At 32.4% G+C, this 25,391-nt stretch overlaps 2 long non-coding RNA genes across 2 annotated transcripts; one reads left to right on the top strand and one right to left on the bottom strand.

Moving 5' to 3' along the window:
* Positions 1-7,826: 7,826 nt before the first annotated feature.
* LOC104647827 (uncharacterized) lies at positions 7,827-12,880 on the bottom strand. The gene is made up of 2 exons (XR_741855.4): positions 12,734-12,880; positions 7,827-8,199 (listed from the first exon to the last, which is right to left on the bottom strand). It is a non-coding gene; the product is annotated as an uncharacterized lncRNA (long non-coding RNA).
* Positions 9,459-23,636, top strand: LOC104647828 (uncharacterized). The gene is made up of 2 exons (XR_741856.4): positions 9,459-9,603; positions 23,388-23,636. It is a non-coding gene; the product is annotated as an uncharacterized lncRNA (long non-coding RNA).
* Positions 23,637-25,391: the final 1,755 nt, after the last annotated feature.

Here is a 25,391-nt window from a genome sequence, read left to right as displayed (position 1 = left end):
GTGTCACGAACCGACACGTAGAATTAGGAGATCGGGTGTCACGAACCGACACATAGAATTAGGAGACAGGGTGTCACGAACCGACATGTAGAATTAGGGGATCGGAGTGTCACGTACCGACACAAGAGGAATAAAGATAATGAATCTTGAAAGATGTTATATACTCAATTTAATGAACCTAATTCCCAAATGAGTATGATGGGGAGGCGTGAGTCCTCATTGATGTGCTTGGTGTTGTGACCAAGGGTTATGGTAATTGTAAATGCCGCATGTTGAGTATTGTAGTTGATTTTATGATATTATCTGCTATATAATTTTTTTCTATTTTGAGTTGGCCGATGATATCTACTCAGTACTTGTGTTTGTACTGACCCCTACTTGTATGTTTCTTTCTTTGTTATTTGTGGAGTGCAGCAAACGTAACGTCGTCTTCAATTCAACCGCAACTCTAGCCAGTCTTCATTACACCGGATTTTAGGGTGAGCTAACGCTTCTAGCTTGGACTGGATCTTCTTCTTCATGTCTTGATGCCTTGAAGTTCCGGCATGGACTAGCTTTTTAGTAATTCTAGCTTTCTAGATACTCTTAGAATTAGTAATTTGATGATAGGTGTTCTTGTGATGATGACTTCTAGATTTTGGGGATAATGATAAGTTTTGAGTTTTAGATGTTGATTATTGATTTTGTTAATCAGTTTTAAGTCTTCCGCATTGTTTTCTATTTATTATGTTTGAAACGTTGGGGTTTAGATTGGTTGGTTCGCTCACATAGGAGGATAAATGTGGGTGCCACTCACGACGCGTATTGGGTCGTGACGTAAAGAAAATATAAAAATGGAGAAAGTATAAGTAAAAAACTTAGCATGTTGCAAAAATAAAATGGCACCTCAATTTAGTTGTACACATAGATATTATAAAAAGAAGTATAATAGAAATCAAAATTATAAAAAATATATCAACATATAAATATAAAAAACCAAGAAAGAGATATTATGTAAATAATTACAAAACTAAAAGACCATTTAGACCAAAAAGAAATTTGACGGAATGTACTTGCTATAATTGTGGAAAATTAGGACATCTAGCTAAAGATTGTAAATTACCTAAAAATCCAAAGAGGAAATGGATATAAGAAATAATTATGGAAAATGAAAAATATACACAAATAGAATATGTCGATTATGATTTAGTAAGTGAAGATAGTATATATGAAATATCAGAAAATGAAGTAGATAATGACATAGAATTAGAATCAGATAATGAATTATATAATATGAAAAATGACTGAAAGAGATATACAAATAATAAATAAAGAAGAATGTCAAAATGAAGAATCTTTAGAACAAAAAATAATATTTGATAATAGAATATTTGAATAAATAAAAGGAAAAGAATTAGAACTAAGTGTAGAAAAAATATTAGAAGTACCAAAAATAAAAGATTGATTTAAAAGACAAAAAGAAGAATATTATGTAGTAAGACAAATAGAACATATCATAGATTGTAAGTATATCAAAGGAAAAGCTAAAATACCAATAATAAATAAGAGAATAATTAATAAAGAAATACAAGAAATAAATGCAAAAACCCCCCATTAAATGTGTACATTTAGGAGGAACTGAAATATTAATAAAAACATGTTTTAGAGAAGGAATGATACACCTATAGAAATATATTTAGCAGATGATAGAATTATACAATCTATAGAAAAAAGTATAATAAGTGCAGTAAAAGGTAACTTAATATACCAAAAATTTAAATTTATAATAAGTGCTAATTACTTAGTAGCAATTAATGACAGAAATATAGATAAATCATTAATATTATATTGGAAAATGTCAGGAATAGAACTAGCACCTGGAAGTGAAATATTTACAGCTATATGTAAGAATTTATATGTTTTAACAACAAAATATAAAATAACAGCAAAGAATAAAATAAATAAAATAAAAATCGAAAATCCCTTTGAAAAAATAATTACGGTTATAGATAATAATGACTATAGTTATAATAAAATTGACATAGAAGAAGATTTAGAGATAGTACAAGAAAAACTAAGCAGATCAAAAAGAATAAATAATAATCATATACCACAAACATCATAAAAAATGAGTACTTCAAATAATTCCAAAAGAATAAATATCATTTCACAAAAATTAATAGAAGAAGAAATAAAACCACATCATTATTATATAACATAATAATGGAGCAAAGAAAATATTTAATACTAATAAATACACGACACGAAGAAAACTATATTGCAAGAGAGTTAGTAATGAAAGATAAAATAATAACTATGGAACACTCATGTTCGAATTTTTAACAACCTGTGTAGTCGGTTTGGGCACTAGAAATTTTTATGTTAGAAAATACTTCTGATACATTTAGGTGGGTGTTTTGGACTATTCATAATTATAATTATGAAATTAGTGTGGTACTTTTACTAATTTATTTAGTTAATGGTTAAGAAATAATATTATAATTAATAGTGGGTCACTTTTATCACTATTATAATTATATGAGTATAATAATTAGGGTAACAAATAATCTGTAGAAGAGAAAAAAGAGGAAAAAAGAAGAACAGTGAGAAAGACGGCTTACCTTTGCAGCTACATTAAAGATTAAGCGTGGATTCGTTTAGCGATAAGTTTCTTTTTAAATTCGTAACATGCAGATTGGTGGAAAGAATATATTAGTTCTTGTAAAACTATAAATGTTCAGGTGTATGCTAAATTGCTACGAGATAGGTTTAAGTACAAATTATTGATTGAAAAAGTTAGGCAGCCATTAATCATTAATGTGTAAAAAAATTGGAAGATTAAGGTATGGATGTGCATGTGGAAAAGCTTACTGCTACTCGGTTGGCACCGGTAACTTAAAATTTAAGACATTAAAATATTTTATACCTTATTATATGTTATAATTTTATACATTGAAGTATGAAATTAATAATGGTTGAATAAGAAGGTATTAGATGAGAAGAATCGCTAAGTTGTAAAATTGGGTTAGACGTTTTGCCACAAGGGTTCGAAATCAGTGCTTAATCTTGAATTAAACTGCGTATCATCCTCTTATAAATTGAGTATAGTATATTAAAATAAGTAATTAAATATTAGGTGTATGAAATTATTTATATTTCATTAAAGTTATGTTAATTAGGGGAACTAAGACCTACCCTTAGTTTGAACTTTAGGAATTTGATTTTATAATTAGGTGAGTTTTTGGGTCTAGGCTAAATATAGAATAATCTGAGTGTTTATAGACTTGTTAACTTACAAATTGTGCATATATATACTTGATAGATTGGAAAGGTTCGGAGCCAATAAGGAAAGGGAAGGCATTGGAGAAGTAGTTACTTGACTTCAATTCTTCGGTGGAGGTAGGTTATGGTTTATGCTATTTGATAGTAAACTCTTAATAGTGATTGATATGCCTTGAATGATATTGTGAAGTTCTCTATGTACTTGACTGTGTGATTGTGTGATTTGGTTGTGTGGTTTGTGATTGGTCTGAAATCCTGAGACCGTAGAATTTATATTCTCTAATCCTATCTATCGAAGTGATGCCTTGAATAAAGAAGGCTTGATGAAAATAATATAACAATTAATTGAAAGCGGTGATAATAAAGGATAAATTAGTAGTATAATTGTATCGGAGTGTCACGTTCCGACACCGTATTCTTGGATCGGAGTGTCATGTTCCGACACGGTATTTTTGAATCGGAGTGTCACGTTCCGGCGCGGTATTCTTGGATCGGAGTGTCACGTTCCGACACAGTATTCTTGGATCGGAGTGTCACGTTCCGACACAGTTTTTTTAGATCGGAGTGTCACGTTCCGATACGGTATTCTTGGATCGGAGTGTCACATTCCGACATGGTATTTTTGGATCGGAGTGTCACGTTCTGACACGGTATTCTTGGATCGAAGTGTCACGTTCTGATATAGTATTCTTGGATCAGAGTGTCACGTTCCGACACGATATTTTGGAATCGGAGTGTCATGTTCCGACACGATAATATTAAAGGAAAAAAATGTTGAATTAATGGAAGATAATCAATCTCAAAGACTTCAACTCCCAAAATGGTTTGGTTTGGAGGCATGAGTCCTCATGTGTGATGTTGATACCGTTGACTTAATACGTTCTTACTTTATTGTTATTGACACTTGTTCATGTTGTTTGTTGCTTATCACAAGTTAAGTGCTATAGTTGAGTTCATACTATTATTCTTTGTATATTAGTTACTATTTTGGGTTGACCGATGATACTTACTCAATACATGTTGCCTCGTACTGAGTCGTACTTGTTTTCTTCTTTGTTTTCCTTTTATGAAATGCAGTGAGTGTACCTATGACTTCTGATTTCCTTCGGCTCTAGCCAGCCTCCCGCATATCAAGTTACAGGGTGAGCTATCCATTCAAGCTCGTGTTGGATTCTCTCGGTCATGACATGATGTCCTATACTTTCGGACACATACCATTTTCTTCTTTATTTTAGTGTATTCGATATTCTTAGATTTAGTATTGGAGATTAAATGTCCTTGATGTGATGACTATCAGATTTTGGGATGATAAGTATTAAACTTTAGAAACTTATTTAAATTGGTTGCTTAGTATCTTTTGGAGCTTCCGCATTATTTATATTATTTATAGTTGAACTATTTGTATATGTTGGGGTTTAGATGTATTGGTTCGCCCACCTAAGGAGATAAGTGTGGGTGCCATTCAGGACCCGTTTTGGGTCGTGACAGAATTATTAAAAGTATTAATAAATATTGAAGGAACAACAGAACAAGAAATAATAATTGGAGGTATATCAATGATAATAAAATTTAAAGTATATCAAGGAAATGAAAATATAACATTAGGAATAAAATGGTTAGAACAAGTAACACCATATAATATAGAGGATAAACAACTAACGATAAATTATCAAAGTAAAAAAGTCATAATAAAAAGGACTTTAATATAAAAAAGTACATATGAAAATATATGTACTCGCGAAGATAATAATAGAAGGATATTATAATAGATATTATACATCAATGATAGATACTAGAGCAGAGGCTAATATATGTAAATACAATTGTTTACCAGAAGAAAAATGGGAAAAAAATAAAAAACATCAATAGTAGTAACAGAATTTAATAATGAAGGAAGTACGGTTACATAAGGAAAAAAAATATAAAAATACAAATATGTGATAAAGTATTAACTGTAGACGAAATATATAATTTTGAATAAACAACAAAGGATATGTTATTAGGAATGCCATTTTTAGAAAAATTATATCCACATATAATAACAAAAACACACTGGTGGTTCACAAAACCATGTAAACAAAAGATAGGAGAAAAAAGAGTAGGTAACAAAAGAAGAAAAACAACAGAATGGATTAAAGGCAGTGAAAAAATTACACAAAAATTAGAAAATATAAAAGAAGAAGACCTAGAATAGAATTAATTATATTTTCCATAGATAAAGTAAAAATAATCCAAGAAAAATTAGGATTATTATATAACGAAGATCCTTTACAAGGATGGGAAAAACATAAAACAGAAGCCAAAATTGAACTGATTGATGAAAATAGTATAATAACACAAAAACCATTAAAATATAATTTCAATGATTTAAATGAATTTAAAATACATATAAGTGAATTACTAAAAAATGGATATATACAAGAAAGTAATAGTAAACATACAAGTTCGGCATTTATTGTTAATAAATATAGTGAACAAAAAAGAGGAAAAAGTAGAATAGTAATTGATTATAGAAATTTAAATGCAAAAACTAAAACATATAATTATCCAATATCAAATAAAATATTAAAGATAAGACAAATACAAGTATATAATTACTTTATTAAATTTGATTGTAAACAAGATTTTATCATTTAAAGTTAGAAGAAGAATCTAAAAAACTTACAACATTCACAGTACCTCAAGGATTTTATGAATGGAATGTATTACCATTTAGATATAAAATGCACCAGTTAGATTTCAACATTTTATGGATAACTATTTTAAACAACTAGAAAATTGTGTAGTATATATTGATAATATATTATTATATTCTAAAACACAAGATGAACACATAAGATTATTAGAAAAATTTATACGTATAATACAACAACTCAGGAATAAGTTTAAGTAAAAAGAAAGCAGAAGTAATGAAAAAACCAATAGAATTCCTAGCAATACAAATATATAAAAATGGAATAAAAATGCAAACGCATATAGTACAAATAATAATAACCTCGAATGAACAATTACATACAAAAAAGAAATTACAATCTTCTTTAGGATTGGTTAACCAAGTAAGAGAATATATACCAAAATTAGCAGAAAATTTAAAACCATTACAACAAAAACTAAAGAAAGATATAGAATATCATTTTGATAATAGAGATCAAATACAAATACAAAAGATAAAATTATTATGTAAAACATTACCAAAATTATATTTTCCGAATGAAGATAAAAAATTTATTTATATAGTAGAAACTTATGCAAGTGAAATAAGTTATGGAGTAGTATTAAAATATAAATATAATGATAATAATATAAAATATCACTGTAGATATTATTGAGACACATATACAAATACCGAAATAAAATGAGAAATAAATAAGAAAGAATTATTTTCAGTATATAAATGTTTATTAGCATTTGAGCCATATATTGTATATAACAAATTTATTGTGAGAACAGATAATACACAAGTAAAATGGTGGTTAACAAGAAAAATACAAGATTCAGTAACAACGAAAGAAATTAGAAAATTGGTATTAAATATATTAAACTTTACATTTACAATTGAAGTGATAAAGACTAATAAAATGGTGTTGCAGACTACTTATTAAGACAAAGCTACTCAGACTACTGAGAACAAAGACGAAGATACAATTGAAAAGCTACTCAAAGCCATTACTACACTTTGTATAAAGTGGATAGTATGGACAATGAGATACAAAAGCTAAAGACTAATGAAGATAACCTGAAGTCTAAAGATAATATAAGTCAGCAACATGACTATAAAACTGCGGAGCTACTTCGATCGGAAGACGGTAAAATTCCTGAGATAAAAGGCGACGATAGGAAACTCCCTAAAATCCATAATGTTTGTTTAAATACAGCTGCAGGTACAAGCAGAAAAGTTAGTGAAAAATCACGAAATACAAATTTAAACCGGTTATTTGTAAAACTATTTATTCAAAATACACCAAAACAAATACCCATAGAACCACAAACTTCTACGTATGTAGTGAGTATACAAAATTAGAGTGAAAAGAAAAGATACAATTATATTATACAAACAAACATTAAAAATATATATATAATCCAAACTCATTTAAATCTCAACCCGAGATCTAACCAAACAAAATATCAAAGTCAAGACTATATAACTCAAAAGTTATAAGGATATAATAGACTTATAGCACAACCAAAAACTAGTGCTAATCTAGTTAAGACATGTTACAATTATGGATTACTAAGTACAGTATAATCATATGACGGAGAAGAAAATCAGTGGAATACCAGAGTTATACAAAACATTTATTACATATAAAAGAGTTGCAAAAGGAAACTTAATTTATATTAAATTTTATACAGCACCAGCGCAAATATTATATGAGGAGGTAAAATCTCCAATTCAAGTTATTAAGATAGGATTGACAAAAGATATGATCATAGGAAAGAATTATTTTCAGTGTATAAATATTTATTAGCATTTGAGCCATATATTGTATATAACAAATTTATTGTGAGAACAGATAATACACAAGTAAAATGGTGGTTAACCAGAAAAATACAAAATTCAGTAACAATAAAAGAAATTAGAAGATTGGTATTAAATATATTAAACTTTACATTTACAATTGAATTGATAAAGACTAATAAGAATGGTGTTGCAAACTAGTTATCAAGACAAAGCTACTCAGACTAAGAACAAAGACGAAGATACAATTACAAAGTGACTTAAAGCCATTACTACACTTTGTACTATAGTGGATAGTATGGACAATGAGATACAAAAGCTAAAGACTAATGAAGATAACCTGAAGTCTAAAGCTAATATAAGTCAGCAGCATGACTATAAAAATGCGGAGCTACGACGATCAGAAGACGGTAACATTCCTGAGATAAAAGGAGACGATGGAAAAATCCCTAAAAATCATAATGTTTTTTTAAATACAGCTGCAGGTACAAGCAGAAAAGTTAGTGAAAAACTACGAAATACAAATTTAAACCAGTTATTTGTAAAACCATTTATTCAAATTACATCAAAACAAATACTCATAGAACCACAAACTTCTACCTGTGCAGTGAGTATACAAAACCAGAGTGAAAGAAAAGATACAATTATATTACACAAACCTACATTGAAAAGATATATAGAATCCAAACTTATTTAATTCTCTACCCAGATGTAACCAAACCAAAGATCCAAGTCAAGACTATATAACTCAAAAATTACAAATATACAATAGACTTAGAGCACAAAAAAAAATCAGCTAATCTAGTTAAGACATGTTACAATTATGGATTACTAAGTACAGTATATACATATGATGGAGAAGAAATTAGTGGAATACCAGAGTTATACAAAGCATTTATTACACATAAAAGAGTTACAAAAGGAAACTTATTTTATATTAAGTTGTATACAGCACCAGCAGAAATATTATATGAGGAGGTAAAATCTCCAATTCATGTTATTAAGATAGGATTGACAAAAGGTATGATCATACCAGAAGATATTGGACATCAGAATGAAATACCAAAGATAGAAATACCAGGTTTTTATGCCAGTAAAAGAATAATTGGTGTATCAACTATCATACAAGAATTAGCAAATAATTATTTAAATGAAAATGCCATATGGAGTTATTACTCTAGAGATCATGTTATGATAAATTCAAACTCAAGGGAATTAAGAAGAGCAGATATGGATGAAGTTCAGCGATGAATTTTTTCATTATTAAAGACAGAGGAACAACCTACAACACAAGCATTAAAGAAAGAATTTATCTCAGAAGACTTATTAATTAGATATTGTAAACTTATTGGACACAAATATCCATATCATAGATGTTTCAAATGCAATGGAGAAGATAAGGTTATACCAGATGTTGATTTGGAATAAAGAAAAATAGATAATCATAAAAGATGGAGGAGAAAAAGAGATAAAGATAACAAGGACAAAAGCAGATACAAACAAAGGACATAAGGTGGTAGACAAGATAAAAAGAAAGTTTGAAATTATGTAAAGATAAGTGGTAGACAAAGATAAAAGCAAAAAGATAAGATTCCTTTGTATATAGCTTTTACTTTTTAATAGACCAATGTATAGCGGTCATTTGTAAAGTTTTGTAAAATAGTCGTAAGTATACAGTAGGCACAATTATGTGTAGGTTTAGAATTTAGTATATATAGATTGCCAAACTGTAAATGAGAGGCAGGCAAGACCAAACAAAAGCTTAAGTTAATAAAAAGCCTTTCAAAAACCTCTCTCGACAAAAGATATAGACTAAGTTAAAAATGGAGAAATCCGAAATCAAGTCAAATATTTTAGATAGCATGGAAAATCAAGAGACAAAGGTATATTGTTTAACAATTATGCAGAACTAATTTCATATATTCCTGAATATCATATATGATTGATTAAATTTATGTTATTGAATATATAGTAGAAATATTTGAATCATGAATTCTAGTTTGCTAGTAAACGGGAAACAGGGAGAAAACTGCTAGACTATGTCATCCCACAGTGGAAACCGGTAGGCGGGGGATGCCGTTAGGGGAGTACACAAGGTTGAGGCGCTGATAAGCAATAATTATCTGCTAAAGTACGATACTAGTAGTGACCTAAAAACATGATAATGATACTCTAGTTTAAAATAAACTAATATGAATTTAATTGAATTATGATATGATAGGAAGGAATAATTGAAAACAAACCTGAATAAATAAATAAACATGATTACATTGTATGATGAAATAAAAAGCTATAAAACTTTGATCTTATATATAGTTAAAGATATAGAAATTGTTGACATAAAAAGAATTATATGGGAAAAATATTTGATCATGATATAGAAGATATATTAAATAAAGAATGGTATGAAATAGATTTACAAGAATTAGATATAGATATATACGATTTAAAAATAGATTTAGATTAAAATGAACTATGACTATTTATAATATTGGATGGAAACTATGGAAAATATAAGATTATAATGTCCGTGTAAGTTTTTATTTATGGGTGTAAAGAGCACCACATTCATGACTAAGAGGTTACACACCTCCTTTTCACACTCGACTTAATTTGTCACTTGTCATGAACTAAAGGTTATCTAGCATAATAGATTTCCTTTTCAACTGTTTGAGTTGAACTACAAGCAGCTTGATTCCTTGAGTTTAAGGATATGTAGGCAAGCTCAATGTTGAAAACTCAACTGTATTCCAACTCTCGCTCTTGAATATTACTCACGAGCATTTCGATCCCTTCATAATTTGGTGTCGAGATGACTTGTGAATTCTTTCAAAATCATGTCTTAACTCAAGCGTATTGAACTACAAGTGACCTGAATTCTCATATTTCCTAAGATATGCAGGAAACTCGTTTTGGGGTTCGGCCATAACTCTTGAATTCCTAGCCAAATCCTTTTTTTAAGAATATATATGTGGTCGGTTAAAATCTGTTTGGTCAACTTCATTTTCCTCGAATTTCTTGTATCAATTCAAAAAAAATGAGGGACAGTTGCTGACACTCAATTTTGGCCCTCCACGATAATAATCAATCAACGAGCTTCTTAATTCTAACCGATTTTAAAAATAATTAGATTTTATAAAGTTTAAAATATTTTAAGTTAATTTTAATTAATCTCATCACCTTTTTTAGATAGAGTATGTATTTTACTTAGTTATGTATATAACTAGTATATTTTGTGATTATTTGAAAATCGTCTCAAAAGGATTTTATTTTGGGTTCAATACTTTACTAAATTAGTTTACACTTTCGGATTAATTACATCTTAATTAAGTCGATTACTTTATTTCGTCAAACGTAAGAAGCTTGTTAATTAATTTTTATCAGTTCATTTTTTATTTACCTACTATCAAAAAACACTTTGCAAAAAATATATTTTGGGTTTTTCTCTCAATTTTTTTCAGCAACTCACTCCACATCCTCAGCCAGTTCTCCAGCTCAATTCCAAATCCCTTCTACTGCAGCCAGCCCAAATTTTTCAGCCCAACGGCTTCATTGAAATATCCCAATTTCCCAGCCCACTCTTCCAATAATTAATCCATTCAACCCCAGCCCAATTTTGGGCCCAACATTATGTCAACCCGATCCAAATCCCTTTTGCTCATCACCAAAATGAATTCTGCGATGCTAGAGATAAGAAGCCAGAGGCAGCATCGCGTTCTTCACGCGTTACGTAGCAGCGGTGCGCGTTCCTCCATGGCTCAACCCCTCCCCTGTGTTCGCATTTCTCCCCTTTGATGCGTGAATTAGCAACGCGCTTCAATGCGACTAGTCTCCTTTTCGAGATGGTACGAGTTGGAGCAGTTTTTCCCAAATCCAACTGTTTCTCAGTCAATACAGCCGTGGAAATCGTCCTTGGCTCGCGTGGATGGGCGCCATGTCAAGGCGCAGGGACGATCGATTGATCTATGCCGCCTACGTCCCTTTCTTCTTTTGTTTTTTTGCTTAAAATTGACGAATCTTTCGTAAAGAAAATATAGATTTTCCTCGTCCTGTGGAGGGATTTGAATTTCGAAATGAATTCAGATTTTTTTTACCTTGGTTCTTATCTGAATTTCCCCAGATTCCTGCCCAAGAAAACCCTAAATCTTCTTCTGTAAATAATCTCTTTCTCCTTGAGGGGGGGAATTTATTTATTTTTTTACTTTTTTGCTTTAGAGGAGAATTTGTTTTGATATAGAGTAAAAATTTTCTTTTAGGGTGAAGTTTGAGCGATAAAATAGAAAGAACATTAAAGATTTAGGTAGAAACCATTGCTAAGATTTCTCAAGAACAACGGATAAGAGGATTAGCCATTTAGAGTCGTTTTAGAACTTTGTTGGTGGAAGTCAGCTCATATCTGCTCGCCAGTCCCTATTTGTTGCACAACAGGAGAGAATTTCCACTTTTAACCATGCTTTCAATGGATCCCTTCTTGATTTGAGTCCTCATTCTCCCATGGTCAATTTTTAGTTGCTTCGTCCATTATGTGTGTAGTTCTCACGCATCTTAGATGTGTCTTAATTCTGAAGTTCGTCTATGCTTTATGGTTTTATGTTAGCAGGTTGTTACAATTGTGATAATGTGAGAAATTTTATTCTAAGAAAGTTGCTATTTCTTTTCTTTTTATTACTGTAAAACTCACATTGGATTTCTTATTTATTCATGAAATTAAATGGGTTAGTGGTCTGTGTTCTCCTTGCAAGAAGTTGCATATTTTTCTCCTTTGTTTTTGCGATTTTATTTGCTGGAAATTTGTTCTGAGTTGATGTGATCCAGTTGTTTTAAGAATTTAAAATAATATCTTTTTTTTTCAGTTAACTAAAGGTGTTAGTATATTGATAATATTCAAAAAAATCATAAACAAATCAATTCACAAGCTCAAATTCGTATTGGATGAAAACACACTTGAAAACAAATTTTTTGAAATCAATTTATTAAAACCTTTTGAGGAAAGAGGTGAAAGGAATCTCATACCTTACTAATTGATGAAGATTTATGGAGAAACTTGGATCTTTTCAGCCCTTAAATCCTCCACTAGCTTGGTGTCCAATGGGGTTTTTAATCTAGAGAGAGAAAGAATAGAGAAGGAAGAGAGTTTGGGATTGTGAGTTATGAGAGCTTAGATTAGTCTATTGAGGTTGGGATGTTTATATAGGGTGTTAATTAACTTAATTAGACTTACCCTTGCCACATACTAATGACATAACCCCTAAATTAATTAATTGTAACCAACTACAAACGTGCATCAAAGTCAGTCCCTCACAGACTAGATGTCGACCAACAACTTGTCTGTAAGTCGACGACTCCTGCCCCCTTCCGTGCTGCACTTCGATGATGAGTTAAGAGGCTGGTACAAATGGAACATTAGGCAAAATTTCTATGTGTTGATCGACGAATGGGATCGATGTCCTATCAATCCACACTTTCTCCGTTGATTCCGCGTGGGTGCATACTACCCTGGTAGTGCTTTTAACCTCTAAACGAAAGGGGCCTTCTCAAGGGCCATTGGTTGGTCTTTTAGGAGGCATACCCAAGTGATTCGACCATCAATCATCCTTAATACCATTTACAAACCCTTCGCTAGAATTTCTTAAATTTTCGACCCTTAAAAGCTAGTCAAATAAGCTAAGGCACGCTAGTACCTCCATGAACTTGTTTCCGGACGTCATGGACGTTCTAGGACACATTAGTTTCTAGACATACAAAATGAGTTATATTCATTAAAATGAAACTTAAAATAGTTTCTAAAATTTTTTACACTTATATTAGGCTCTACAACACATGTTGGATTTTTGAAGTGTTACATTATCCCGTTCTTAGGAACATTCTTCCAAGAATGACACTAAAATCCTTTGAAAGGAAGGACTATACTCAAGACAAGAAGCCAAACCAACAAAAATACTTCAAAAAAATCAACCATTTTATTTACAAAAGGCAATTCAAATCTCCAATAACTACAGAGAATACTCAACATTACATTATGAGGAATATTCTTCTCACAACAAGAAGAGATCAACATAGAATATATGAGTCAATTATGTCAAAGTTCAACTTACCAATATTCTACATATCATTTCATAAAGACTTACCATGTAAAAATGTACAACATAACTAAAACAAGGAAAATTTCAAATAATTAGCATACCTCACTGTAATTCATTGTAATGATACCAAAAATGCATATTTTGCAAAACATAACGAACAATAAGAAACATAAATTTCACTCATTATTTTCATTTTTAGAAAGAACAAATAAAATTATTTATTAAATAGATAAAGGTAACGGGACTTCATGTCTGCTTTGGCCTCCCATGTTGCACACTCAGCTCGGTGATTCTGCCATAACACCTTTACGGAGCCACCTTTTTATTCCTTAACTTATTTACTTTCCTGCAAAGTATTTGAACTTGAACCTCCACATGAGAAAGGTGATCCTTCATACCAAGACCCCCAAATAGGAACAATAGATTCGGGAACACCTATAAACTCCTTAAAAATAGAATCATAGAAAACCGGATGAACCGAAGTTAATTCTCTAGGCAATCACAACTCATAGGCAACCTTATCAACCCTTTCTAAGATTTCATAGAGACCCTCATAACGAGGACTCAACTTCTCTTTCTTGCAAAATCTAACCACCCCTTTCATTGGAAAAGTTTTCAAACACACTTTATCACCTTTCTTCAAAATCTAATTCCCTTCTCATATGATCGACATAAGACTTTTTCCGACTATAGGAAGTTTGCAACCGATTCCTTATGATATGAATCTTCTCCAAAGTCTTATAAATTAAATCAGGACAAAAATTAAATACTCATCCACTTCAAACAATACAATAAGAGACCTACACCTCCTACCATACAAGGCTTCATAAGGATCCATGTATATGGATGAATGAAAGCTATTGTTATAAGCAAACTCCACCAAAGGTAAATGCTTATCCCAATTTCCCTTGAAATCAATTATACAAGACCTAAGCATATCTTCAAGGGTTTAAATAGTACACTCCACTTGACCATTTGTTTGGTAATGAAAAGCGGATGCTTAGCTTCCCCTTAGTACTTAAGACTTCTTGGAATGACCTCCAAAACCTAGATGTGAATCGTGCACCCCAATCCAATATAATGGATACCGGAATACCATGTGACACAAAATCTCACCTATGAAGATCCTTGCATAATCTTCCGCTGAATAAGTAGACTTGACGGGAATGAAATGAGTGCATTTGGTCAACCTATCAATAATCACCCATATAGAGTCAAATTGTTTTTGTGTCCGAGGAAAACCTACCAGAAAATCAATATTGATATTTTCCCACATCCAAGTAGGAACCTTGATTTCTTGAAGTAAACCACTTGACTTTTGATGTTCGCTTTCACTTGTTGGTATTTTGTACACTTAGCAACAAATTCTGCTATGTCCTTCATACCTTCCCACCAAAATACATCCCTAAGGTCGTGGTACATCTTTGTCGAATATGGTTTCTCAAACCATCTATTTTACGCATACACAACCTTCCATCATTCCTCAAGTAACCATTCCCGCTAAGGATGATGACTCATTAAGCTTGCTTAGAACCAATTCCTTAAACTCAATCAATGATTTATCAAGGTATTTTTCAGACTTCACCTCAACTATTAAAGATGACTCGGAGTTATGATGGATCATGAAAACACCATTTGGAGAATCTTCAAACCTAACACCCAATCTAGCCAACCTAAGAAAATCTTTAACTAGGCCTATCTTGGTTTCCTCTATATGAGACACACATACGACTAAGAGCATCTACAACGACATTGTCCTTGCTGGAGTGATAGAGAAAACTTATGTCGTAATTCTTCAAAATTTCCAACCACCTTCATTGTCGAAGATTCAACTCCTTTTTATTAAACACATATTGGAGACTCTTGTGGTCATTATACACATCAACATGAACATGGTACAAGTAATGCATCCATATTTTCAAGGCAAATACCATGACCTCTAATTCAAGATCATGAGTTGGATGATTCCTCTCATGCACCTTAAGTTTTCTAGAAGCACAGGCTTCCACTTTCCCTTGTTGCATAAGAGCACACTATAAACCCACTTGGGATGCATCACAATAGACAACAAAACCCTTTGTACTCTCCGGTAAAGTAAACACCGGAGTGGAAGTAAGCCTATCATTCAAGATTTAGAAGCTTCTCTCACATGCCTTAGACCACTCAAATTTCTAACTCTTTCGGGTCAAAATAGTCAAGGAAGATGCAATTGAAGCAAATCCATTCACAAACCACCGATAATAAACCGCTTGACCTAAAAAACATCTTATATAGGTTAGAGTCAATGGTCTAGGACAATTCTTGACAGCCTCGACTTTCCTTGGATCAACCTCAACTCCCTCACTAGGTATGATATGTCTAAGAAACGCCACCAATCTCAACAAAAACTTACATTGGCTATACATGTCAAATTATTGGTTCTCCTTAAGCACTTGTAACAACACCCTGAAAAGGTCCATGTGATCACCCTCATTTTTCTAATATACTAAGACGTTATCAATGAAGACAATTCCAAATGAATATAGGTAACATTGAAACACCCTATTAATAAGTTCCATAAATGTCACTTAAGAATTAGTGAGACCAAAGGACATTACTAAGAACTCATAGTGATCATATCTTGTTGCATATGTCGTCTTTAGTGTATCCTCAGCACTCACACTATATTGGTTATACCCACACCTCAAGTCAGTCTTAGAAAAGTAGCTTGCCCCTTGGAGTTGATAAAAGAAGTCGTCAATTTAAGGGACATGATACTTGTTCTTAATAGTGACTTTATTTAGTTTGCGATAATCAAAACACATTCTAAGGGAAGTATCTCTCTTCTTCACAAACAATAATAGAGCACCCCATGGAGAAATACTAGTTCTAATGAACCCTTTGTGTAGTAAATATTTGAGATGATCCTTCATCTCTTTCAATTCGGCTGGAGTCATCTGTTATGGAGAAATTGAAATGGGATTTGTATCCGGTAGCATGTCGATACCAAAATCTATTTCTCGTTTAAGTGAAATACCTGTGGAAATTCACTCACTACAGGGACTGACTAAATAGAATGAATTTCAGAGTCTAAATCTTGGTATCTTACTATATGGTATAAACATCCTTTAGAGATCATTTTACAAGCCTTAGGACAAGACATGATAATACTCCTAGGAATAGAATTTTCCCCATTCCGCTCTAAAACATTTTTATTTGAAAAGTTAAACTTCACCAACCTTGTTCTACAATCTATAGAGACAAAGAATGCATGCAACCAATCCATGCCCAATATGACATCAAAATCCAACATATAAAGTTCTACTAGTTCACCATAAGTAACTCTATTAAGAAGCATTATAGGACAATCTCAACACACCCTCTTTGCACAACTGACTCATTCATCAGGATAGACACCATAAAAGGTTAATTTAGAATGCCAGGTATGATATCAAATTTCATAGCTATCAAGGGAGTAACAAAAGATAATGTAGCACCTGGATCAATTAAAGCATATACATTAATGCAAAAGACTTTCAACATACGGTTCACCAAATCAAGAAAGTCTCTTGCTCACATTTAGAGTGGAGAGCACAAAAGTAATTCTTCTTCGGAGCATCATTAGAACCACTTGAGTACATACTATCCTTGTATTGACCCCTCATAGTTGGGAAATCCCTAACCTTGTGCCCACTTTTACCACAACCAAAACATTTTTCCGTCCTTTTTACTACAATCAACATAGTGCTTCTTATCACACATTCCACAAGTTGACTTCTATGTTGTTGACCTAGTATCCCTTCCCATTTTTGGCTTAGGGTTAGACACCTTGTTATCCTTAGCCGAAGAGAACTGGAGAGGAACGTGATTAGAAACCCTCTTCTTGAACCTACGCTTGTCTTGAATCTTAAGCCTACCCTTAGAAGAACCACCATCAAAAAATCTTGCCCTCTTGGCATCTTTACTCTTCTTCTTAGCCCTTGCCTCATCCATATGTCGATTATGAACCATCGGACAAGTAATGTTCATATTATCATGTAATATGGCTGAATGACACTCCTCTTGCATATCATCTGACACCTCTGTCACAAAATGATTTATTTCATCCCTAGGATTATAAACCACAGAATGAACATATTTTGACAATTTAGTAAATTTCAAGGAGTATTAAAGCACACTCATACCTCCTTGATGAAGGTTGATGAACTCCACCTCTTTATATTTTATCTTCTTCCTAGGAAAGAATCAATTAATAAAGCCTTCTTGAACACTTCCTAAGTCACCGGTCCAATCTTGCATTCGACATACCATGTTTGGGCCACGTCTTTAAGTCGGTAAGTAGATAACTCGGCCTTCTCACTAATTGTCAACCCCATAGCATAAAGAATATTGTTGATTTCATCATTGAACTATTGGGGGTATTGTTCAACCTTGGATCCACAAAATCTAGGAGGATTCATCAAGTATACATAGACACTTCGTATAGGAAGATTAGTTAGTCTTCTACTTTTATTTCACGTAAATATATAGAATATAACATAGTCTAAAAATAGTCGTCATATCTCATAACCATCAGATAAAAGTATATCAAATTTGTCCTAGCGCATATATTAATACAATAATACAACATATAGGTCATACAATCATTAGTACTCAAATGAAAGGAAAGAAACATAAGAGTCTTAATTCTAAAACTACTTCATAGCTATGTATTGGCATTTCCCTCGTAATGTGAGGACCTACAAAAATTTGATGATCAAGAATTCCAAGTCGTTGTTAAAGTCGTCTCCAAAATTTCTTCAACGATGGAACCTAAAATGTTGGGGGAAAAGGAAGAAAATGGGGTTAGTACACCACTTGTACTAAGTATAAGACCATATGCGCACACATCTTTAAATCATGTTAAGAAAAGGGACATTTCATAAAGGTATGCAATTTACTCTGAAAAACTTTATGCACAATCAATAAGACTATACCAATCACTTAGACACATTCATTAAGTCCAAAGCATGTATAAATAAGACTAATAATACTAAGTCTAGACAAGTGAACATGCATATCATAGAATTGGATACATAGTCAACCAACTATATCATCAAGTCATTATAGCAACAAGCATGAATAAGAGTACATTCAACATAATCAAGGCAATTCAATTAGCCACAACCCCTATCAAGTCAACAAGTGCCATGAACAAGCAATGTCCCATAGGCTTATTCAATCAAGTAACACAACTAGGATCATGGATAACCTCCCACTTCACATATTATCATACTTTAGTAACATAGATTAAACATATTCATAAGTAACACCAATCAACATGTAGTATCAATAATGTGAAAGTTCATCATATACATATCATGTACCATTATATGCATTTTGATACATAAGATCATCCTCCTAAGACTTTCTTCAAGGATAACTAGTGCAATGTTTAGGTAGAGTCCCATACTCGTACTTACACTAAGCTAAACCCCTTAGGTTATTTTAGTTAGAGTTAATTATGTTATATCATTTTATCATTTGGAACATCTTACCCTAACCAACATAGACCACATGAGCTATTGTGGAATCCAGTGTCATGGAACCCCACAACGGAAGAAGGTGGACTACTTGCCAAGGTAGAACCAAGACAAGCACATAACAACTACGTGGAACCATTAGCTAGTACTCCTATAGGGGAAACAGAGTTCAAGAACTAGGAGATATACTTGGGACCCTCTTTATGCTACATGCATTGTAGTCTCCAATATCAAGAGTAAATTTGTGATTCAACCTTCCATATGTCGGAAGGGACATCCGCACTCTAGTTCACTCTATGCTAAGATAGAGCTGTTTTCAAATGTCCTTAATGTCTTTATTAATCATAATAACTTAGTGTATCTCATAGGGTCTAACCCTTCTATGAATATCATCATAGCTCAATAAGAATTGCATGATCATAATCCCTTATTACAATTCATATAAGTAACTTTAGAACATTTATATATCACGTCATAATAAGGCAAAACAGTAAGCCATATACCAACCTCATAACATTTACATCTTAAACAACATATCACAATCCAAATTCACGACATTTTAATTCAACATCATACCACCCTATCAATCCTAATGCATACTCCTATACAACATCATGACTTAATCACAATTAACCATAATTGAAGTAAAGGATAGGGATCACAAGACTTACCAAGTCTCATTCATAAATAATCATCTAGGTCTTACCATCAACCCTTTATTCAACCCAATTATGGTATAACATGAAAATAATTCAATTATCAATATGATAAGAATGTTAAATAAATCACTACATCATAATTAAATACTAGTTCATAGCTTAGTACAACAGATATAGATATAAGTCATAATCTAATTCAATTATTCAAGAACTAGAATGTTAGGAATATAATTAAACCTAATTAATTCATGATATATACAATAACATCATCTAGTAGTGATTCAACCAATAACCATGTAAACTGGATCAACATTACACAATTCATATAACGATCATCATTTAGGGTTAAGGTGTAAGTTTCATCTTCTACAAACTAAAGCAATCCATTAATATATACCATATTTATATTATAATACATATTAATATATCAATAATATCAAAAATAAATTATATATAAATCATTCACAATATCAAATTTGTTTTGGATGAAAACCCAATTTTAGCAATCAATTTGATGGAACCCTTAAGGAAAGAGTTCCGAATGTTAAAGGAATCCCATACAATAATAATTCATTAAAATTTATGAAAAAATATTAATATTTTAATCCCATAGACACTCCACTATCTTATTCTTCAATAGAGTTTATTCACTAGAGAGAGAGAGAGAATAAATAGAGAAGGAAGAGGGTTTGGGTTTTTTTGTTCTTATCGATTAGATTATTCTAATGGGGTTGAGGTATTTATATGGGGTGTTAATTAAATTAATTAAGCATCCCTTAACCCCCTAGATAACTAATTAACTCCTTAATCATTTAATTGGAACAAACTAAAGACATTCAACATAGTCATGCCCTCACAGACGAGACCTCGACAAACAGTCGGTCAGTGAGTAGATAACTCCTGCCCGCTGCCATTCTGCACTTCGTCGATGAGTTCAGAGTCTGGTGAACATGGAAAATTATCCAAAATGGATAAGTGTTGGTCTACGGATAGAATCGACGCCCTATCCATCCACACATGCCCCGTCGACACCCGTTGTGGGTGCACACTGCACATGCATTGCTTTTGACCCCAAAATGAAAGGGTCCTCTTTAGGGCACTTGGTTGGTCCTCAAAAAGTATTAAAAATAAATTTGACTATTAATCAACCCTAAAAGAGGTAAGACACCCTTCTGGAAAATTTAATAATTGTTCACCCCTAAAATCTAGTCAAATAGGCTAAAGCATGTGAGCACCTCCTTGAACTAGTTACCAGACGTCATGAACGTTACATGTTGCCTTGGTTTCTATAACTCCTAAATATATTATATTAATTAAAATGGACCTTAAATCTATTTATAAACCTTTTTAGACTTGTGTTATTCTCTAGAACAGATCTTGAATTTTCGAAGTGTTACAGATGTGGCCTCATCCTCATTACTATATGTATTATGATGATCATGTCCTTGTTAGTATTACTTGATATATAATGATGATGTGTGTAGGTTATTATATGAAGTATGATCATTTCTAGCTACATGTTAGTAATGTGAAAGAATGTGTTCTTGTATTGATTTTGTTAGGTGATCATGTTAGACAATGATTATGTCCTTATGTGTATAGTCTTAATGATAATGCATTGCTGTTCCTAATTTATTATATGAGTCTATAATTGTTATATTGGTGATGTTATAGTAGTGGATAGAATGACCTAAAGATGACGTTGGTTGTGCGTATGTGCTTGTAGAATGACATGCTAAAGGTTATATGAGAAGTATGCTATGTCTTGTGTGGTAAACTTGTGTCCCTTAGTTGATAAATGTATGAAAAAGAATATGTTATGTCTTGAATTAGGATTATAAATCTTCTTAGTCTTTAATGATTTAATGACATCTGACCTTGAATGATGTTAAAGGGGATTCTTTGTGAAACATTGAACCTAGTGGTAGGATTATGAACCTTGAAGTCAAAAGTCGTTATTGTATCCTTGTTGTAATGAATAATGGGCATAAGTTTGATTGGGTTGAATCAGATCATATCATCCTTAGGAAAGTTATAATGAGTTATCTTTATCTCCATTATACGGTAGCCCTGGAATAGGGTGAATGTTATTGGGTTATGAACTTTATATGGAACCCTTTTGTATGATTTTTCAATGTAAATAACTCTATGAGACAAACGCTCTCACCGAGTTAGTATGGTAAGGGATGTGGCTCTATTTCAAGGATGAGGCTAGCTTAAAATGTAAGACCTTCATGTTTTCGAACCATGTGCCTCCATGGGATGTGTGCAAGTTCTATCATTTTCAAGTAGAACACCCTCTAACAGAGTAGGTTACAACTCCTGATTCCATGCTTTGCTACCATGATCTATGCTGATAATTTCCAATTCTCATCAGATGGTATACCTACTAGTGTTGGAGAATTTCTATGAAGTTTAAGTGGTGGTATAAGATGCTATCTTGACATTGCACAACAGGCTTTGAAGATTTTAGTGAGAGTCCTTAAGTCTTAACAAGACCATTATTTGAATGTCCTTACATGATGAATGAGTCTCAAATAAACTAATGAATGTAATGACTTAATGTAAGAAATCATTTAAAATAAAGAAGTATTTATCTAGAGTAGTTAAAGGTTATCTAGTTATGGTGTGAAGGGGGCATAGAAATGGTCACTCTGTATCTTACAAGATAAGTCTTAAGAATGAATCTAGTTAGGGAACTTGGGTGATTATTTAAACATGACCCAAACTTAGGTAGTCTTAAGGATTATTTAGGTAATCCTGGAGAGTTTAATCATGGACTTTATCTTGTTTATTTACTTAAGTAAGTCTTTTGATAACCTCTAGAAGGGAGAATGTCATATTATTTGTATGTTGTTGTATAAAGAGAGAATGATCTTATCCTAGGTAATCTATGGTATTTCTTAAGTGTGTTTGTAAGGGATTGTATGGGCTGTCACTTTACAACTCACACAAGTGAACCTTCGAATCCCCTATGGTAGGACGATCTCATGCCTATGTGGTTGATGTATTGTAGGTGTGTATATATCATTATAGGTGGTATTAAGGATCATTTAGGTGTGCCTAGAGAGGGTGTATGGGCGGTCTCTGTTTGTTTCACTTAAATGAGTCTTAGGATAGATTTTAGTGAAAGAATGACATACTAGAAATGATCCAAGTTGAAGTTAAATAACTTCACTGTAACAGTGAGTTAGTGCACTGTAAAGTGACATGGTTTCACTATAATGTTTATAAAAATGTTATTTTTATTAAGTTATTTTTTATGTGATTCTAACATGTTAAATGTTGTTCTTATGCTTACGATATAATGTTTTAATCAAAAGATGCATATTTCTAATAAAAGTCCATTTTCATTATTTTTATTCATTATGTCATACTTACTACATGTGTTTGTACTATTTCACGCTTTTATCTATCTCTAAAGTGATTCGTAGGTGAATGTGATTTTTGGAGATAAGCTTGGATAAGATGATCATTCAAACAAGTTGAAGTATGCCCTCATTTGACTCGAGGGCATATATGTCTTTTATTTCTTTCATTGCATTATTGTAATAATGAATTATTTCAATATTCGGATTTTATGGGTCATGTCCCAAATAATCTTGAGTGTAAAGATTTAATGAAAAGAGACTTTGTATTTCCTATGGATTTAATATGAAATATGTTTATGATATTCGTGGGAAAAGTTTAAATATTTCACTAATTTTCATATGTTTATATGCAATGAATGATACAGAAGGGCTTGTACAAGTCCTTTGATTGGTCAAGTACGTCAGTCCACGATTTGATATTGGCACTATCTTCTAGGGTGTGGTCTTGGGTCGTGACAATATATGTATCAGCGTATATATTATGAAAGTGGTCTTAAGAAACAAAAAGTCTCACCAAGTAACGTTTAGTAGAGTCTTGACCATCAATGTGAGTGGTAACACATCTATGGGCGATAGACTATCGAACGATAGAGTTTCCCTCTTTTCTACTCTGATGTCGTTCCGTAGGGTAAAGGTTATGAGTGCTCTTTTCTTATGGTTTTCCTTGTATTATAGGAGATGAATACAAGGACACCGACTAGGAGAGTTGTGGAGAATGATGTGTGTGAAAAAGACTCCTCCTCAAGTTGAGAATGTTGAGCAAGTTACTCAAGATCCTTAAGGTCATCAAGTCCTTATCGTGGGTCAAGGTAACGAGGTTTCAATTGTTCCGGTGGAAATTACTAATGGGGAGCTTAGAGAGGCTTTACTTTCTATAACTCGAGCATTGACTAACCATGTGAATATGGCTATTGCACCTACAATGAATGTTTTTGAGAGCACTATGATATCTAGAATTAGAGATATATGAGTATAAATCCTACTTTATTTCTTGGCTCGAAGGTGGGAGAGCATCCCAAAGGGGTCCCACATGGAATGTATAAGGTGTTGTTTACAATGGGGTGACTACTAGGGAGAAGGCGGAATTAGTTTGGTACCAATTAAGGGAGGTTTATAAAGTATGGTACACTCAATGTAAAAATAATACGACGATTATGTCAGTTCCTATTGATTATGAAGAGTTTAACGAAACATTTCGTGGAAAGTACTTTCCCTGTGAGAGGAGAGAGGTGAAGATTGCGAATTCAATATTCTCAGGCAAGGCAATATGAGTGTTGAGGAGTATTATTTGATGTTGTCTAGTTTGTTTATATTTGGTCCATCCCTTGTGTCTAACCCTAGGGATGAGATGAGTAGGTTTGTGATGGGAGTTGCCAACCTAGTGAATTAAGAATGTCATACAACTATGCTACATGATGATATGAAAGTAGATAGACTCATGATGTATGCTCAATCAATTAAGAAGTATAAACTTGGTAGGATTTCTAGAAACTTGAAGAGGAGTGGTTCTAGTGATCAAAGTTAACGTAGGTTCAAGACGATGACTCAAATTCAAGATTGACCTAGTGCTCCTAATGGCAAAACTTGAGAAGGGAGATGGTTCTCAAAATTGAAAGTCTACATGTGCTACTTGTGGAAACATGCACTATACGGAATGTCTACAGGGAACCGAGAGTTGCTTTTTATGTTGTAAGGATGCACCAAAGTGAGGGATTGTCCTACTAGAGATGGTAAGCAAGTTGCTCCTAATGTTTCAGTGTATGATGCTCGAAAGGCGAAGGCTTGTTTCTACGCACTTTGGACAAGAGGATTAAAGCCGAATGAGAGTGATGATAATGATGGTAAGTTCCTATATATATTTTGAGTATGAGTTCCTTCTAAGTCGGGGAGTATTGTTAGTAGATGGGTTAGATGGTCCTAGAAGTATGTTGCATGTGCATGGTGTTTCGAAGTCTTGTAGAAATTGAATTTCATTGATTATTCCATTGTGTATTTCATGAAGTTATGATTATGTCGGAAGATTTTATTTATATAGCTTTATCTTGCATATTAGCATG

This window comes from Solanum lycopersicum, chromosome 6 (assembly GCF_036512215.1).
Source record: "Solanum lycopersicum chromosome 6, SLM_r2.1".
Taxonomy (NCBI): domain Eukaryota; kingdom Viridiplantae; phylum Streptophyta; class Magnoliopsida; order Solanales; family Solanaceae; genus Solanum; species Solanum lycopersicum.
This window is presented reverse-complemented; position numbering and strand designations above follow the sequence as displayed.